The sequence below is a fragment of the Anolis sagrei genome, chromosome 4, assembly GCF_037176765.1.
Source record: "Anolis sagrei isolate rAnoSag1 chromosome 4, rAnoSag1.mat, whole genome shotgun sequence".
Taxonomy (NCBI): Eukaryota; Metazoa; Chordata; class Lepidosauria; order Squamata; family Dactyloidae; genus Anolis; species Anolis sagrei.
This window is the reverse complement of record NC_090024.1, coordinates 190,764,710-190,785,063: the sequence shown is the minus strand read 5'-3', so window position 1 is coordinate 190,785,063 and position 20,354 is coordinate 190,764,710. Positions and strand designations below refer to the sequence as shown.

General features: G+C 42.2%; 1 protein-coding gene across 2 annotated transcripts in view; it reads left to right on the top strand.

The window, feature by feature from the left end:
- Nucleotides 1-396: 396 nt before the first annotated feature.
- Nucleotides 397-20,354, top strand: part of TFEB (transcription factor EB) — an 84,542-nt gene continuing 64,584 nt past the window's right edge. Inside the window, exon 1 of one of the 2 annotated variants that reach the window (XM_067468008.1) lies at nucleotides 397-735. The gene's annotated coding sequence lies outside the window, so the exon portion shown is untranslated. Of the gene's footprint in view, nucleotides 736-1,018; nucleotides 1,575-20,354 lie in introns of those variants that run through there. The other variant, XM_067468009.1, reaches the window with a different exon arrangement.

The following is a 20,354-nucleotide window of genomic DNA, read 5'->3' as shown; positions in this document are numbered from 1 at the left end:
CCCTGCCCTAAACCTTATCCTAACCCTTCCCTCCTTTCTATCCTTCCACCAAATGCAACTAAGAAGAATATTCCCGCTCTTAGTGTGCCGCTCTCCCCTTCCCTTATTCATAACCGCGGTTACGGAATGTGCGTAACGCTCGGAGCTTCCGGACCCAGCTATCATACTATCACCAGTTTGCCTGTAGTGCCTGTAGTGTAGATGCATTCCTTGAGAAAAGGAAAACGAAAGCACCCCAAGTTTCTTCCCCTAGTCCTACTTTCCACTCCTATTTGGAAAGCCAGCCGGGTGAGAAAGGCACTGGGAACTACATTTCCCAGGGAGCCACAGCATCGAGGGGAAGGGGGCGTGGCCAAGCGGCGTCGTAGTGCTGCCCTCTTTTGGGAACACCTAGGAAGTCGGAGGGAGCTCGAGAAGGTGACAGCAGGAGCAGCAGCAGCAGCAGCAGCAGCAAATGAGGCGGAGGGCGCGCGGCGTGCTTGTGCGGGGCTGAGACTGGGGGGAAAGGACAGCTCGTGGCAGGAGCGAGTGTGGTTTTGCCCGGCGGCGTCCAGCGAAAAGGCGAGGGAAGGAAAAAGAAGTCCAAGGAACAAGGCAGAAGAGGCTCAAAGTTGAGCCAAGTTCGTGGACTGGCTCTCCCTCCCTCTTTCCCTCTTTGCCTCCCTCTCTCCCTCCCTCCCGCCGCCTTTGAGGTGGTTCCAGGAGGCGCTGACCTTCACGGCCAAGAAGAAGAAGGTAAGAGAAGCCGGGCTTCAGAGCCTCCGCTGCGGGCCAAACCACAAAGGTTGGGAGATGGGGTGCCTCGTTAGGAAAGAGCAAAGGGCAAAGGGGGCCGCCTGACTGCACCTTTCCCTCCCCACTGAGCAGGTGAAAGAACCACGGCGCCTCCCAGAGAAGCGCTTTGACCCCACTTCTTCATTGCAATGGCTTTACAAGGTCTTTCGCTTTCCCTGCCAAAGAGGGCCAAAACTTCAAAGGCCTCCAAGGACTGGCGCGTTTACACTCCAGTTTGACATTCGTCTCTTGCAGTTTGGCACAAAGTATTGTAGCCTTGTACGGTCGAAGGCTTTCAAGGCCGGAATCACTGGGTTGTTGCAGGTTTTTCGGGCGATATGGCCATCTTCTAGAAGCATTCTCTCCTGACGTTTCGCCTGCACCTATGGCAGGCATCCTACAAGAACCCGGAGCCTCGCAACTACAGCTCCCATGATTCCCGAGCCGAGGCAGTTCAAGTGAGGTCAAACTGAGCCTAGATGCACCCTTAATCATTGCAGTCGGACCCCACTTGAACTTCTTCCCCGGTTCCATGCTGTGGGAGACGTAGTTTTGCAAAGACGGGAGCCTTTCTGTGCCAAAGAGGGCTGGCCCCTCGCCAAACGACAACCCCCAGGATGCCATAGCTTGGAGATAAGGCAGTTCAAGTGGGGACGAAGGCATTCGTTTGAACCCGAAAGCCAAGGAGACACTCAGGGAGAAAGAAGGCAAGGCCACTTTGGTTGTTGTCGGTCTTTCGGGCTGGGTGGTCACTTTCTTCTGCTTGTTCCGAGGGCCGTTTGGAGACCCTTAAGAGAGGGGTAAGTGGGGACAGAGGGGTCATTTGGGGTCGCCCATTTCCAGCTCCTTTTTTGGCAGAAGAAAGGGAGGGAGGAGTGTGTGTTGTTGGTGGCTTTCATGGTCGGAATCACCGGGCTACTGTGAGTTTTCCGGGCTTTATGGCCATGTTCCAGAAGCATTCTGTCCTGAAGTTTCACCCACATCTATGGCAAGCATCCTCAGAGGAGGTGAGGTCTGTTGGAAGCTAGGAAAATGAGGTTTATATATCTGTGGAATATCCAGGGTGGGAGAAAGAACTCTTTGTCTGTTTGAGGCAGGTGTGAATGTTGCAATTGACCACCTTGATTAGCATTGAATAGCCTTGCAACTTCAAAGCCTGGCTGCTTCCTGCTTGGGGACCCTTTGTTGGGAGGTGTTCGCTGGCGCTGATTGATTTTTGTCTGGAGTCTCCTTGTGCATCTATACTGCTGAATTGATGTGCTTATTTATTTATTATTTATGTTACAACATTTATATGCTGCCCTTCTCACGCTGAAGGGGACTCAGAGCAGCTTCCAAGTTATATGTACATACAATATATTATATTATTAGCATAGCACAATATTAGTATTATATATTATTATATCATTCTATACCACTAAACTGCAATATTATTAGTAATACTACATGTAATATAAAATATACAATTATTGTATTGCATTATTATTAGTATTATATTGTATTACAATATTATGGTCAATATTATATGTACATACAATATATTATAATTATTATCAGAGCATAATATTAGTATTATATATCACTATATTGTATTACAATATACCGCAATATTGTTAGTAATATTACATGTAATATAAAATATGCAATGATATCGTATTATATTATTAGTATTATATTACATTATAATAGTATTATCAATATTATATATATATGCAATATATTATTAGCACAGAACAATATGAGTATTATATATTACTGTATTGTTGCTGGGAGGAGGGGCTCCCAACTGATGACCCAGGAGACATGGTGGGAATCTTCAACTTTCCTGGTTCAGTGTTATGGCATCCTGGGAGTTAGAATCCCAGTTTGAAGACCTCAAGGACCATCTAGTCTAACCTGCTGCTTGGCAGGAACCTCTAGAGAAGGAGGCTCCACTACAGTCCCAGGCAGCATATTTGACATGGGGACTGTGTTTCATGTTCAGACAGAGTCTCTTTCCCTGTAGTTTGACTCCATTGCTATGTTTTTAGAGCAACAGAATGCCATCCTGCCCGCTTTCAAAGTGATAGTTAAAATAGGGCTCTCGGGTTCCTTCTTAGCCTCTTTTCTCCAAGGTAAACATCCCCAGCTTCTTTCAACACAACCCTATGTCCCAGAATATCAAGGCAGAAAATCCCACATTATCTGCTTTGAACTGGGTTTTGAACTGGGAGTCCACATTCAGATAATGTGGGATTTTCTTCCTTGATGTTCAGGGATATAGGGCTGTGTGGAAGGGCCCTTAGAGAGCTTAGCATCCAGGCTGTTGAAGTTTGCTGGAATGTGTCCAGAGGAGAGCGACTAAAATGATCAAGAGTCTGGAGAACAAGCCCCATGAGGAGCGGCTTAAAGAGCTGGGCATGTTTAGCCTGAAGAAGTGAAGGCTGAGTGGAGACATTATAGCCATTTATAAATATGTGAAAGGAAGTCATAGGAAGGAGGGAACAAGCTTGTTTTCTGCTGCCCTGAGACTAGGACGCAGAACAATGGCTTCAAACTACAAGAAAGGAGATTCCATCTGAACATTAGGGAGAACTTCCTGACTGTGAGAGCTGTTCAGCAGTGGAACTCTCTGCCCCGGAGTGTGGTGGAGGCTCCTTCTTTGGAGGCTTTTAAACAGAGGCTGGATGGCCATCTGTCGGGAATGCTTTGAATGCAATTTTCTTGCTTCTTGGCAGGGGGTTGGACTGGATAGCTCATGAGGTCTCTTCCAACTCTATGATTCTAAGCTGAGAAGGCTCAAGATACTGCTGGTGTCAACCTACAATTCCCAGGATTCTCCAGCACTGAGCCAATGGTGGCTCAATCTGTGTCTAAGTGCATGAATATGTGACAGTCTAGCTCAGGCATGAGCAAACTCCAGGTGTTTTGGACTCCAACTCTCATCATTCCTAGCAGCCTCAGGCCCCTTTCTTTTCCCCTCAGCTGCTTAAGAATGTTAGAATGTTGAGGCTGGCCAATCAGAAACCATATGCAAATTAGTAGGTCGTGAAAGCTCATGCATGGGCCAGCCTGGGTTCTACAGTTGTTTTGGACTTCAACTCCCACCATTCCTCACAGCCTCAGGCCCCTTCCTTTCCCCCCTCAGCCGCTTAAGCCCCTGAGGGGGAAAAGGAAAGGGCCTGAGGCTGTGAGGAATGATGGGAGTTGAAGTCCAAAACACCTGGAAGCCCGAAGTTTGCCCATGCCTGCTGTAGCCGGAAGTGAAGGTGCAAAACAAAGCGGAGGCTGAACTCTTAAGTGAACCGAGTCAGGAAGGAGATTAGAGGGGAAGCCGGGCGGGAGCTTATGTAACCGCGGAAAGCGGGGCTCGGTTGGCAAGTCCTTTCAGCCTTGGGAGCCCTTCTCTCAAGGCGGAAGCTCCCGATGACAGGCAGGCGCCTCATGATTATCTCTCGTGGGCCGCGGCGGGCTTGTTGTCGTCCTCCTCTCGGGGAGTGCCCACGTGCTTCGCCGTGGAAACCGGGGAAGGAAAGGCGCGCGAAGGCATGCCTGCCCCGCGCGTCACCCGCGACACCCGTGGGAAGCAGGCCCGCCGACACGTGTCGCATGGCTCCTCCTGGGTGCGTTGGCGCCGTGGAACGCACCGCTTCAGCGCCGTGGGAGTTGTAGCATTATTGTAGCTTTAATCCTCCTTATATTGAATTTACACCCCGCTTTTTCTCCCCTTGGGGACTTCAGGCGGCTAACAACGGCTCGCTTTGGACCCCCATTGAACACAAAACTAAAAGAAAAACACACACAATGAAATAGTATTATGTGAGTTAAGTTATAATGCAAGTAAAATGTTTATTATTTACTAGCCAACCACTGCCACGTGTTGCTGTGGCCCAGTCTGGTGATCTAGAAAATAAAGTAATGAGAAAGTGTTTATTTATTTATTTATTTACTAGCTGCCCCCTGCCACGCGTTGCTGTGGCCCAGTCTGGTGATCGGGAAAATAAAGTAATGAGAAAGTGTTGGTTTCTAATATATGCAATTTCTTTCTGCTTGTGAGTAAACAGTATTTCTTGTTGTTTCCTTATCAGTGTGGATGTGGAGAGTGTCTGGTTTGCCTACTCTGGAATATGCAACATATCATAGTCCTTCTTTAAGGGTCTCTTTCAAATCTATGATACTATATCTGTGTGTGTGTGAGAATCATATCTCTATCTATCTATCTATCTATCTATATTTATGACTGGATGGCTCTTTGTCAGGAGGGCTCTGATTACATTTTCTTGCCCTGGTGAAGAGAGTTGGACTGGATGGCCTTAAGTATTTTCTGTTGGTCATGGGGGTTCTGTGTGGGAAGTTTGCCCCATTTCTGTCGTTTGTGGGTTTCAGAATGCTCTTTAATGGTAGTGGACTATAAATCCCAGTAACTACAAATCCCAAATGTCAAGGTCTATTTCCTCCAAACTCCATCTGTGTTCATATTTAGGCATATGGAATTTTTGTGTTAAGTTTGGTCCAGATCCATCATTGAGTCCACAGTGCTCTCTGGATGTAGGTGAACTACAACTCCCAAACTCAAGGTCAATGCCCACCAAACCCCTTCCAATGTGTTCCGTTGGTCATGAAATGTATGCTATGTTTGGTTCATGTATGCCATGTTTGGTTCAATTCCATCATTGGTGGAGTTCAGAATGCTCTTTGATTGTAGGTGAACTATAAATCCCAGTAAGTACAAATCCCAAATGTCAAGGCCTATTCCCTCCAAACTCCATCTGTGTTCATACTTGGGCATATGGAATATTTGTGTCAAGTTTGGTCCAGATCCATCATTGTTTGAGTCCACAGTGCTCTCTGGATGTGGGTGAACTATACTTCCCAAACTCAAGGTCAATGTCCACCAAACCTTTCCAGTTTTTTCTGTTGGTCATGGGAGCCCTGTGTGCTAAGTTTGGCCCAATTCCATCATTGGTGGAGTTCAGAATGCTCTTTGATTGTAGGTAAACTATAAATCCCAGCAACGAGAATTCCCAAATGACAAAATCAATTTTTTTGAGTGGAGGACATAAATTAGACTGTTAGGTGTCTTGTGTCCAAATTTGGTGTCAATTCCCCCAGTGGTTTTTGAGTTCTGATGGTAGCACGAACTATCATTACATTTTTATTTATATAGATTTATTTATTTATTTACAACATTTCTACCCCACCCTTTTCAACCCCTGAGGGGGGACTCAGAGCGGCAACAATATAACACAATATAAAACCATAAATACATAATAGGTTAAAAACAATAACATTAATTATACAGTCATATAGCCATTTTCATTATCATAACAATCATATGGTCCAGTTCAGTGTCCAAAGTGCCGTTGTGCCTGCTAGCCAAAAGCTTGGTGCCAAAACCACAATTTCATTTTTTTTCCTAAAGGAAAGGAGGGAGGATGCCGATCTAATCTCACTGGGAAGCAAATTCCACTGGCAGGGGTCACCACCGAGAAGGCCCTGTCCCTCGTCCCGACCAGATGCGTTTGCGAGGCTGGTGGGACCAAGAGCAGGGCCTCCCCGGTGGATCTTAAACTACGAGGTGGAACATAGAGATAACATTCGGACAAATAAGTTGGGCCAGAGTCATATAGGGCTTTATAGGCCAGCAGTTTGAATTGTGCTCGGAAATGGACCGGCAGCCAGTGGAGTTGACATAGGGTGATGGTATTCTCCCTGTATGGTGCTCCGGTGAACAATCTGGCTTCTGCCCATGTTGGTTTCTAATATATGTAATTTCTTTATGCTTGTGGGTAAACAGTATTTCTTGTTGTTTCTTTATCAGTGTTGATGTAGAGATTTCCTGGTTTGAGTTCACAGTGCTCTGGATGTAGGTGAAGTACAACTCCAAAACTCAAGGTCAATGCTCACCAAACCCTTCTGGTGTTTTCTATTGGTCATGGGAGTCCTGTGTGTTTGGTTCAATTCCATTGTTGATGGAGATCAGAATGCTCTTTGATTGTAGGTGAACTATAAATCCCAGCAACTACAACTCCCATATGACAAAATCAATTTTTTGAGTGATAGTCGCTCCTTGGGTTATTAGGTTTCTTGTGTCCAAATTTGACGGCAATTTGTCCAGTGGATTTTGAGTTATGATGTTACTCAAAATGAACAGAACATTTATAGATAGATAGATAGATTTATTTACAACATTTCTATCCCGCCTTTCTCGCCCCGGAGGGGACTCAAGGCGGCTTTACATACAGGCAACAATTTGATGCCCTAAAACACAATGTACTTGTAAATAAATATTAAAATAGTTTTTAAAAGTACATTAAACAAGTAAAACATTTAAAAACAATACATTAAGAGTTAAAGACGTAATCCACGAATGTAATCTGGGCCATTCGAATGGTCATTGCACATTGTTCCAAGTCTGTCTATTTCAGAGGTTCTTTAAAGGCTTGGTCACAAAGCCACATTTTCATTCTCTTGTGGAAGGGAGGGGGCTGATCTAACATAGCTGGGGAGGGAGTTCCACAGTCGAGGGGCCACCACAGAGAAGGCCCTGTCTCTTGTCCCTGCCAATCGTGCCTGCGAGGGAGGCGGGACTGAGAGCAGGGCCTCCCCAAATGATCTTAAACTCTGCCATGGTTCATAGAGGGAGATACGTTTAGACAGAAGCACTTTGAATTGTGCTCTGTAGCAGATTGGCAGCCAGTGGAGCTGACGTGACAGGGAGTTGTACGCTCCCTGTATGGCACTCCGGTGAGCAATCCGGCTGCTACCCGTTGGACCATTTGTAGCTTCCAAACAGTCTTCAAGGGCAGCCCCACGTAGAATGTTTGGCACACAATTTGTTTTGTGTGCCAGATATAATAAGCACAACTAAAATGCATTCTGAAACACATAATCCCACCCAAACACACAACTCACCTACCCTCCCACCCACAATCCCTGCCAGAGAGTGGGAGCTCCTCACCAACCCCTGTGATTCCATAGCATGGAGCCATGGTGGTTAAAGTCGAGTCAAACCACGTTCACAAAAGTGGGAAGTCACTTCATTATTTATTTGTTGAAGAATATGTGTTTGTTTCTATGTTCATCAGTCTATCTGTTAGATGGCTTAAGTTATATTTGCATTGTGGGATGTACTTATATGTACAGCTTTCTGGAATATATCAGTTATGTAATTAGAGTCATAAATTCAAATTTGGGCATATTGGGTGTACATGCCAAGTTTGGTCCAGATCCATCATTGTTTGGGTTCATAGTGTGCTCTGGATGTAAGTGAACTATAACTCCTATAAATCCCTCCAAAGACCCCCAGTATTTTTTGTTCTGTGTGCCAAGTTAGTTCCAGGTCCATTGTTGGTGGAGTTCAGAGTGCTCTTAGACTGCAGGTGAACTATACATCCCAGTACGTACAACTGCTATAAATCATGGTGAATTCTGCCCAAACCTCTCTAGTAGAGGTTTGTAGAGGAGGAGGATTAGGACATTTTAAATGCTGGCTAACCCACGTGTATTACATGGGTGTTATGATACATCTTAAATTAAGCACCTTTGTCAGCCATTTGTAATGTAATGTCTCATAATTTGCCTTTAGGGTGTACATTGCAATGTTTATTTATGTTTTAATTTTTATGTTTTAATGGATTGTTCCTGTTTTTGTTTTATTTCGATGCTTAATTTCTTTGTTGTAAATTTTCTGTTGTTACTATTCTGCATTATTTTGATGTGTTCATACCCATTTCGAGGCATTAAATGTTTGCCTTTTTATGTGTAAACTGCCCCGAGTCCTTCTTGGAAGAAAGAGAGGTCTAGAAATAAAGATTATCATTATTATTATTATTATTATTATTATTATTATTATTATTATTATTATTATGCACCAGGCATGGGCAAACTTCAGCCCTCCCTCCAGGTGTCTTGGATTGCAACTCCCACAATTCCTAACTGCCTCAGGCCCCTTAAGGAGCTAAGTGGGGAAAGGAAAGGGCCTGAGGCTGTTAGGAATTGTGGGAGTTGCAATCCAAGACACCTGGAGGGAGGGTGAAGTTTGCCCATGCCTGGTGCATAATAATAATAATAATAATAATAATAATAATAATAATTGCCTGTTGACTTGTGGCAGCCCCATGGATTTCATAGGATTTTCAAAGGTTCCATGAATGCAGTTCGAGGCTAGCTCCAAACCGCAACAGCCAGACAGCAAACATCCACAAAGATGTGCAAAAGCAAGCTCTTCATGTGTATCAGTGCTCTGTGGTTTGTGTAATCGGACCATCCAGGCCTCAAAGTGGTTCCAGGATTTCCTTTGTAATCATGTTCACAGTGAAACTGCTTTCTTCAGTATTGGTTTGAAACTGCATTCAGTGGTCAGTGTAAATAAGGAATGTTCATAGGCCGATTTTGCCATTTCCTTTCCCTAATACAGTGGTCCTCAACCTGTGGGTCCCCAGATGTTTTGGCCTTCAAACTCCCAGAAATCCTAAAAGCTGGTAAACTGGCAGTGATTACTGGGAGTTGTAGGCCAAAACCCCTAGGGACCCACAGGTTGAGAACCACTGCTCTAATATTCATTAGTGGTCTTCCGTTCAAGTGCCAATCAGGACTGACCCTGCTTAGTTTCCATTTGGTGACTTTAAAGTATTGCAGGGATGTGGATAAACCTTTTAACTCTTCGTAATAAAGCTGTTACCTTCTCTTTTCTGACTTCGCTTTAGTGCTAGTTAACAATGGCCTTGCAAGTAGAAAGCCCCTGGTGGCGCAATGAGTTAAACCCTTGTACCAGCAAGACTGGTTGAATGACAGGTTGGTGGTTCGAATCCGGGGAGTGGGGTAAGCTCCCGTCTGTCAAGCTCTAGCTCAGGAGTCCTCAAACTTTTTTAACAGAGGGCCAGGTCACAGTCCCTCAAACTGTTGGAGGGCCGGATTATAATTTGAAAAAAACATGCATGAATTCCTATGCACACTGCACATATCTTATTTGTAGTGCTAAAGACATAATTAAAAATAATGAAAATGAAGAATAATTTTAACAAATATAAGTTTATTAGTATTTCAATGGGAAGTGTGGGCCTGCTTTTGGCTGATGAGATAGCATTGTTGTTGTTGTTGTTGTTGTGTGTTTTCAAGTTGTTTCAGACTTAGGTTGACCCTGAGCGAGGGCCGAGTAAATGACCTTGGAGGGCCGTATCCGGCCCCTGGGCCTTAGTTTGAGGACCCCTGCTCTAGCTTCTCATGTAGGGACCGAGATGAGCCTCCCACGGGATGGTAAAACATCAATCATCCAGGCATCCCCTGGGTAACATCTTTGCAGATGGCCAATTCTCTCACAACAGAAGCAACTTGCAGTTTCTCTAAAAAAGTAGAAATTTAGATTATGACTTCCTCCTGTCTCATGAGTTAAAACAGATACATTTGTAAAGGGTTTACCTTTTTTTTTTTCAGGCTGTCATTAGAGGTAAGGGAGTAGGACAAGGAGGACTTCTTGTGAACACTCTCAACCTTGGCAAGCCTGAAGGTTGCAAGAATGTGTGTGCATATAAGCATTATAATTTGAACGGCTACTGTTGCTTTATGACTTAAGGCAGAAGTAGAAATTTGCACGTGGCCACCGAGGTGATCTTGTGGCACTTAACCCTTCTAATCTCTTGAAGTGTTCTTTTTCTGGCCATAAAAACAGGTGAATTGCCTTCCTGAAAGGATTGAGGAGTGTTAATGCATCTTTTACATAGGCTGTGACCTCTTCTCTGGCACCAACATTAAGAAAACAAAACATGCTTTTTCAGTCATGGAATCTGACCTACTCCCAGTGTTGTTCTGTTTCCTATATATTTGGCCATCTATTCAGACCTTAGAAGAGTCCAGGGACTGAAAAAATGCCCTTCAGACCCACTATAGTTCCTCATCCGTGACTGAGGGGAATGTCATTTGTTGGGTAATCCTCGGAATTTAGCAAACTACCTCTTTCCTTAACTTGTTTGTAGTAATTTTCAGAGTATTTGGATGCCTTTTTGCTTTTGTCCCAATGACTTGCAACTTAAACGTTCATGGCAGAAATAAAATGAGCAGATGGCAGGTGGATTCCCTTCTCTCCCTCTCCCCCCGCCCCGCCATGTTGTTAATTTCCTCTACCATATTTGTTTGACTTTATGCATGGCTGCTCTCTGTCTCTGTGCTGGGGGTTGAGTGGGGCTGCAGAGACAGGTTGCTGCCTGCTTTTTCTTGTGCCTCTTGCTTTTCTTTCTGTTTACAGATACTATCTATGCAGCTGACTTTGTATCAGAAGAGAAGATCTAATAAGAGTAGCTTTTCTTTTCTTTGGAGGCTTCATTTCTTAGGTACAAACTTTAAACAGAGTTTGATCATCTGTATTAGATTTTAACTAGGGACTTTATCACACGAACACGGTGTTCCACTACAGTTGCACTATCATTGATAGCTGATACAAATATTATTATTCATGGCTTGAGGTGGGTTGCAACATAGTTATTTTATTTATCGTGTCAGAAGCAAGTTGAGGGTACAGTTACAATGCATTTAAAAACACAAAGTTTAAAAATTTGGCATTATGCTAAATGACCTTTGACCAGAAGCTGGTCACTTGGAGTGCTTCGTGTTGTTTGAGAAGGTTATATTGTAGTAGGCGGTTTGTGGTTTGCTCTTCTCCGCACTTCCATGTCATGGACTCCACTTTATAGCCTCATTTCTTAAGGTTAACTCTGCATCTCATGATGACAGAAGGCAGTCTGTTCAGCGCCTTCCAAGTCACCCAAACTTCTGTGTGCCCATGATGGAGTTTCTCATCTGGTATCAGCCACTGAGTGAGGTTTTGGGGTTTAGCCTGCCATTTTTGGACTCTCGCTTGCTGAGGTGTTCCTGTGAGTATGCCTATAGATCTTAGGAAGCTATTTCTTGATTTAAAGTGCTGACCTGTTGGCTGATATTTGAACAGAGGATGGGTTGGAGATGTCAATGCCTTGGTACTTTCATTACAGGAACATGAGCGAAGCCTCCCTGCAGAATCAATATACATCCAGGCGTCTCATGGGCAACGTCTTTGTAATTGGCTGATTCTCTCACACCAGCAGTGTCTTGCAACATGCAACCAAACAAACAACATAGTTAAAAACACATAATCATTGTTAAAACCCTATAAATTACACTTATTGAAACGTATTTCTTTAAAATACACATATTAAAGCATGTTTCTATATAATACATATTAGAATACATGGAACAAAGATTAAAACACAGAATGGAGTTTAAAATTCAAAGATTTAGCCTCTTTCATACTGTACCTCTCTTTAGTCACACAGTTACATCGATTCACCACTTCATGATCCCAAGATTGTACTTTCCCATACCATTGTAATTCCTACTCTTCCTACACTACTGCTATTCCTTAATTTTTAATTTTAATTTTGAGAGCACTTGCCAGGCTTTAAAATAAAAAAGGAAAAAATTACTCTAAAGTATAAAATAAAAGGAAAATGGACAGCTTGGTAATAGCAAGGGGGAGAGGAGGAAGGAAGGGGCATGCTTACACAGAAACAGAAGGGACTCTTTGCACCAAGGTAGGTGACAGGAACGTTGTGGCATTGAGAACTATTGGTGGGTTGTACTCATTAATAGATAAGGATCATAGGTGGGAGGCAGACCAGCATTAGTATGCATATGGCATTGTGTGATAGGGAACATCACCAAAGGTGATGGTCCAGCTGCAATACCATTTTGACTGTCTCATGTGACATATTGTGCCCCACTTTGAGCCATGAAGAGAGGCGGGTAAGAAGAACCAATTAGGGCCAACCAAGAATGCCTCCAGTAAGGATGCAGCCAGGCTTTGAAGCTGCAAGGCCACTGAGTGCTAATAAAGACTCAGACTTGCTTCCAACAGACAAGAGCTCTTTCTTCCACCTTGGAATTCCACAGATATATAAGCCTCACTTGCCTAGTTTTCAACAGACCTCACAACCTCTGAGGATGCGTGTCATAGATGTGGGCAAAATGTAAGGAGAGAATGCTTCTGGAACATGGCCATACTCACAACATGGCTCAGAATACTCACAACAACCCATTATTATTATTATTATTATTATTATTATTATTATTATTATTGTATTGTCAAAGGATCTCATGGCCGGAATCACTGGGTTGCTGTGAGTTTTTTGGGCTGTATGGACATATTCCATTACATTCTCTCTGACATTTCATCTCCAGCTTTGGCAGGCATCCTCAGGAGTTTGTTCAGGTTATTATTATTATTATTATTATTATTATTATTATTATTATTGTCATCATCTATTCTAGAGCACATATAGCAGATCTGGAGTCACAGATATGAAAGGCTATCAGGTCCAGAACTCAAGAGATAAGGTTGCCAGATTAGATCAGCATGGAGGCTCTACTCACTTTATTTCTTAACTGATATTAGTACCATAAATCACTCTCAGGTGGGATGCAGGTATCTTTCCTCCCTTTTCTTCCAAACCCTATCTTTCAATCACAGCTGCCCCCCCCCCAAATGTGGACATTTGTAGGGTCTTGGAGTGATGTCCAGCTCTGTCTCTGTTCTTGTCATCTCAAAACTCTAGTCTTCTTTCAGGCTCCTCCAGGCCCATTCCACCAGTGTTGGGGTTTGCAAAATGAGGTGGGACAGATATCTTTGTGTCACTTGACAAAGATTATGGTACCTTATCTCACTCGTTAAGGTCTAAAATTACAGGAGGCCTGTACTATATCGAAGCTGGAAACACTACCCAAGAAGGCTTTTATTACAGTTAAGTGTAGAACAGAAAAGAGATCTCTATTAGGTATGACTTTCCTTACCATCTTGCTAAAGTAGCTGGAGAAAACAGTTTATTCTGTCAAAGTGGCTCAGCCAGTACTGACCATACATAGTGGACATGGAATGCTGGCTACTGAAAGGAATGGAAAATTGGGCAGAAAGAGTGATAGAATAGAATATCCTAGAAGAAGGTGTAACTGCCTGGAATACTGAACAGGATTATGTTTCAAGTCCTTGTACAATCCATTCTAGAATAGCATGGTTCCCTGAAGCATGTTAACTTTTCTCTGTTATCTGTTCTGAACAGGTGCCAGAATTTCACTGTATATCTATTTTTTAAAAAAAATTACTGTATGCAGTCATTGCACGTGCAGATATTAAGCTTCCACACTGTATATGGAGCTTTCCAAGTGACACTGGGTGGCCCAAGTCCAGGAATTCTCTTATCAGCAGGAAGCTGCAGTACAATGTCAATGTACTCCCCCCCCCCCCCCCGCTCTTTTTTCCCTCTTCCATGTGCCTTTGTTCTCATTCTGTGGCAATATGCTGCCTGGGTGATATAGTGTATGAAATCTGGAGCTGGTTTTCCATTCTCTGTTATGGTTTTATGTGTTGTTTTAGAGAGGAATAGAAATCCAGGCTGATGGAAAAGCCCCAGATTTTGTTGCTGTTCTTTCTTATTTTATAATGGGTTAAAACAAACCTGGAGAGTTAGTGTACCGATAGCTGACAGAATAAGTTTCTGAGTGTACTGATAGCTGACAGAATAAGCTAAATGTATATGGATCTCTAAAACAAAATGGGAAAGAATAGGAACAAAACATTAGATGTTGTGGTCTTTTAAATAAGTATGGATGTGCCCAAAGATAACTTCCATTGTGCCTCCCAGAAGCTAATTAGTCTCCTATTTATGTGTGTGTGTATGAACTGGACTCCTGATTTTTTCAGTTTTTTTAAAAACAAGTCTTCTAGATGATAGCACTAAATCGTAAAAACTTACGATAGAAAGTGCTACTGAATTCTTTCTGATTTTTTGAACTGAAGTTTCCAAAAGAAGGAATGTTATGCTCTTTAAGATTCACACATAAAATATGGGATGGCTCTTTATGATTCAGGATATTTGGACTCTCTTCTCAGACATCTGGCCTAATGTGGTCATGTTTACACTGTACTTTGGAATTCATTATGGATACCTCTTAGTATAAAGGCAACAGATAGTTGCAATTCTAAATAGTAGAAATTATGCATTTATTTTGCACACACAAAATCCCTTAAAGCATTGGTTCTCAACCATTTCTTCACCATGGAGCCCCTTTTAAATACTTTTGTGGCTGAGGAACCCCAAGACTTAACTCAAGATTTAAGGCACATCAAATAATTATAATATAATTATTTATAATAATTATAGAATCATAGAATCATAGAGTTGGAAGAGACCTTGTGGGCCATCCAGTTCAACCCCCTGCCAAGAAGCAGGAATCACATTCAAATGGCATCCCACTTCTGTTTAAAAGCCTCCAATGAAGGAGCCTCTACCACACTCTGAGGCAGAGAGTTCCACTGCTGAACAGCTCTCATAGTTAGGAAGTTATTCCTCATGTTCAGGTGGAATCTCCTTTCCTGTAGTTTGAAGCCATTGTTCCATGTCCTAGTCTCCAAGGCAGCAGAAAACAAGCCTGCTCCCTCCCTATAAGGTAACTTGTTAATGCACACTTTCCTATTATAATATTATAATGATGCCATACACATTTAAAATAATAGTATCAACACTAATAATAGTTATTTAATAATTGAATCCTTCATGGACCCCCTGTGACAACATTGTGGACTCTCAGGGGTCTCTGGACCACAGGCTGAGAATCACTACCTTAAAGTGGTCTGGTAATTAAATGCTTTAAAAGTAGTGTAAAACAAAACAGAGTTACACTTACAGCATTTTATTCCACGTGTTGAAATGTGTCTTGCTAACATTGTTCTGTTGATTTGAACATGAAACCATTGCAAAATGCCCAGTAAATGAGTAATATGGCAGATATCGACATCTCGCTCAGTCTCACAGAGTGTGTGAACCTTAAATCTCTAGTACTGTGGAGGCTTTGGTGAAGGCTTCCCTGGGCTTTTGTTCATTGCTTTAATGGCATTAGCTGAGTTTTCCAGAGTTGCCTAGCAGCTACAGCTGTATAGTGCATGTTTGGCAAGAAGCCTATTGACTAAACTGCTGACTGAAACATGAACATCATATTTTGGAGTAAGTGACTCTGAACGCTGGTGCTGGAGCAGCGATATCAGAAACTCAGTCACAGGAGAAATATCTTCTCAGGTGAGGCCTTTTAATTTTTTTCTGCATGGGATACCAGCTTCCTGGATACCAAGTTGGTGTGTGGGGTAGTTTTGCACATCATCTGTGAATCCATTTGTCCAGTAGATTCTTCTTAAGGGAATTTCTCAACCAATTTACTTATACAACCATGATCTAGAAGCATTTGTTTTTCCAGTCTTGAATCCAGAGCAATGATACATTTTTTTTTATCAGAACAAGGAATTTCAGGTTGCCTTAGCTGTCAAGGAAGTGGGCCATCCTTCGATTTTGCAGGATACATAGACTACTTCTTTATATGTAAAAAGAACTAGTAAAAAAAAATCCGTACTCCCTTCCTTTCCATCATTTGTATTCTTTCTGTTTAGTTCTCACACATTTTTTTAAAAAATGAGCCAAGTTTGTCAAAGGTGTCTGTGTACCATAGGTTCAGATTTCCCTTACTCTATAATGAACCATTTAGCCATTATTGACATTGCCTCATTCTTTATCATACCATTGTGGTACAGATGGACCTTTGACACATTTACTGTTTAAAGTCATAAGCATTTAAGCAGCTGTTATTAGATGCCCAGTCCCAATTAACACATGTCTTTCAACAATAACTCTATTATTTTTAATGTTTGCGTTAATTAGCTGAGTTGAAACCAGTGATATTTGATGACATGACAGGAGCAAAAGCATTATGCTTTTAAATGCAAAGCAGCCATGAGAGATTATGGCTAAGATCCAGGAAGCATGCTGTGGTGGAGTGAAATGCTCTGTCAGCAATCCTATGCCATTTATTTTATACAGAACCTTTGCCATCATGGGAAGGGATGGGTGAGTGCAGTGGGTGCTCCTTTATTCACACTTGCTGCCTCAATGCACAACAGCAGCCATGGCCTCCTCCACCCTTCCACCTACTTCCTGTCTGTGAGAGTGTTGCTAAGCACATTTGAGCTGCCTTGCTCACCTTGAGAAGATGTAGTAACCTCTGCCTCCTGTGTAAGGATGCTCATTATTGTGAAGGGCATCTGATAGAACTCTAGGTATACATCTATATCCAGTTAGTTGCTTCTGGGAGCACCCTGATTTCCGATGCACATTCAGGATAAGGATGTGCACCTAAACGGTAGAATTAATAATAATAATACTCAGTGCGGCTTACATGAGGCCGAGCCCACAATACATCAATACATGCAATAACAACCACAATACAAAGCAAAATACAAATACTAATACAAAGCAATTAAAAATAAAACTCATACATAAATAACATAAACATTGAACAATACATGCATTTCGACCTCACTTTAATTGCCATGGCGCAATGCTATGGAATTCTGGGAATTGTAGTATTACAAGGTATTTAGCATTCTCTGCCATGGAGTTATTTTGTCTCACCAAACTACAACTCCCATGAGTCCATAACATTGTGCCATTGCAAATAATGTGGTGGCAAACTTTTTATTTATTATTTTATTTATTATTTATTTGTATACTGTCTTTCTCAGCCTTTCGGCGACTCAAGGCGGTTTTCAGGCAACAATATACATAATATCAAAATGCACATAAAACATTAAATACAATATAAAACCACAACAGAAATAATAAGCAACAGTCAGGAGATGGGTGTTTTTAAAGTCTCTTCTTCAGTCCCCTTCCTCCTCTTAGCTGTCTTGGGGAGCGGGGAGAAGCAGCAGGATTTCCTCCTTCTCCTCCTGAGGTGGCAGGCAGATGTAGTAAGCAACAACCAGAAGACAGGTGTTTTTAAAGTCTCTTCTTCAGTCCCCTTCCTCCTCTTAACTGGCTTGGGGGGTGGGGGGGAGAAGCAGCAGGATTTCCTCCTCCTCCTCCTGAGGTGGCAGGCAGATGTAGTATTGTTGCTGGGGGGAGGGGCTCCCAGCCAATGACCCAGGAGACATGTTAGAAATCTGTCTTCCTGGCTGCCCCTCTTCGCTCTGGCTTCGGAGTGTCAATTGGTGCTGGGGGATGCATCCTAAGGCACAGAGCAACAGATACAAACTGCAGGAAAAAGATTCTATCTAAACCTTAAGAGGTTTGAAGGTAAGAGCTGTTTGACAGTGGAATATGCTGCCTAGGAGTGTGGTGGAGTTTCCTTGCTGTAGATTTTAAAACTGTAGAGTCTGGATGGCCATCTGTCGGAAGTGCTTTGGTTGTGTATTCTTGTATGGCACTGGGTTGGACTGGATGGCTCTAGTGTACTCTCCAAGCTCTCAGACTGCTTTGGCTTCCTTTTATTGACTTGAAAAATATAGCCAATGCCTTTTACACCTTGTTCTTGTTCCAGTAGAGTAGCAGGGTTTATACATCCATTATTCTAGCATAATTGTAATGGCACCTTTCACATTTCTACTTCAGTTATTATAGTGATTGTGAACACTTTAGATTCCCTACTCTTGGAGTTCTTTTTGCTCACATCCAGCTCACTACTGTGCACCATGCTGACTGTCATAATGTTAGAGTGTGGACATCTCTGCTCTTTGGCAACAAAGGCAATCAATTGTGTCCATCTCCTTTGGGAGTTAGACTTAGGAAGAATGAGATGTCTGCTTTTCTTACTTTCAGCTCGTTTTAGCCTCTGATTCCTCCTTTCAACCAAATAAACAAATCTGCATAACTGACCAATCCTATGCATGCTAACTCAGGAGTGAAGCCCATTGTATGTAATGGGAGTTACGTAAGCATAGAATTGAAATGTGTAAACTTCACCTGTTTGTATTTCTCTTTGATTTCTACTCTCATAGCAACATCCACTTTCTTTCTCCAATGAGCATTATCTCTTGTGAAAAGGCTACATAGAATGACAGTCAACTTTCTTGGGAACATAATACATAGCCTTTCTAAGAGAATGATCCCTTGGAGGAACAGGTTGTCCCTTTTTTCATGAGGGATCACATATTTACCCTCTTAGTTGTTTTTGTGTGCCTTCAAGTCATTTCTTGGCAAGATTTGTTCAGAGGGGTTTGCCATTGCCTCCTTCTGATAAAAAAAAGAAAATATTTAATTTCAGTAAGAATCTCTGGCCCAGGAATACTTTAGGTTTGAAGTAGCAAGCCTAGCAAATACCCAGAGAGGCTACATTTTGGAAGAAGTGGATACATCCAATAGGGTTTGCTATTAGCCCTGATTTCATATAACCACATGAAGACTGGGAATATATCCCTGCTAATATAGGAGTCCCCCCCCCCTCTGTGTGTGTGTGTGTGTGTGTGTGTGTATGTGTGTGTGTATATATATATATATATGTATGTATGTATGTATATCTCAGTCTAGAAGACACAAGCATTAACAAATTTATAGTTTGGGTGTTTGTTTTTTTTAAAAAAAGTGTTTACCATAATATTATGTAATTTATAGTGTATACTTTTTGAAAACAGTCTAAAACCTTTTAAATCAGTAGTTCCCAACCTTTGGACCTTCAGGTGTTTTGGACTTCAACTCCCTGAAATCCCAGCCATCTTAGCAGCTGTTAGGAATTATGGGAGCTGAAGTCCAAAACACCTGGAGGCCCAAAGGATGGGAACCACTGTTCTAAATGCTGAGTTGTGGCACTGGAGTTCTTCCAACCACTGAAGAATGAGGTGCTGATTCAGAGACACGGCATTATCTCAGCATTCAAAGCCACAACCAAAGTGACTAAGTAAATGTGATTCTTTCTTTAGATGGCAGAGCCACAGAACACTATGTGAAATGTAATTGTTAAGGTGTCGTATGTAATAATTTGATAGTGACTATGACACCATGACTGAGACTGAATTACATAACTTTTGCACATGTACTCATGCCATTTTGCTGAGTGCTTTAAAATATTTTAATTGTGCTAATTTACAAGGCAGGTACTCACTCTGTGTCAGCAAGATACATACACACTTAAGCATTTCTGTAAAGAGAGGAAATGTGACACACATGAGCAAGTCTTCCCAGGTAAATGGGAACCAGGAAGGTTTGGATGCTGGAGTATAATCCCCCACCTGGCCATGAAAACGCACTGGGTGACCCTAGGCATATCACACACACTCAGTTTCAAAGGAAAGGTAACAGGAATCCCCCTCTGAACAAATGTTGTTGAGAAAACCATAAAACAGTTTGCCTTAGGATCACTGTAATTTGGAAATCGAGTTAATACCACACAAACCTTCCTTCTTTTTAAGGATGTGTGTGCTTTGTTTTGCTAGCCAGAATGTTCATTGCCCAAAAGTCCTTTAATACTTTGATTGCATGAGAACTGCACTTTACCCATTACATGAGAACATAATTTAAAAAGTATAACACGAAGGAGTTGTCTGGTGCATTGCTAATATGTACTTTTTTATTTAATTTACATCCTGCCTTTCTGAAAAAAAGGAAAAAAGTATACAAGTCAGTTTTCAGTTAAAAACATACAAATAAAAATGAAACAAGATCACAACAAAAATAACCCCACAATTTATAACAAAGGCTTGTAGTTGAGGGAAAAAAACACACACCTGATAATGTACCCCACTCTTGGCAAATGATTTC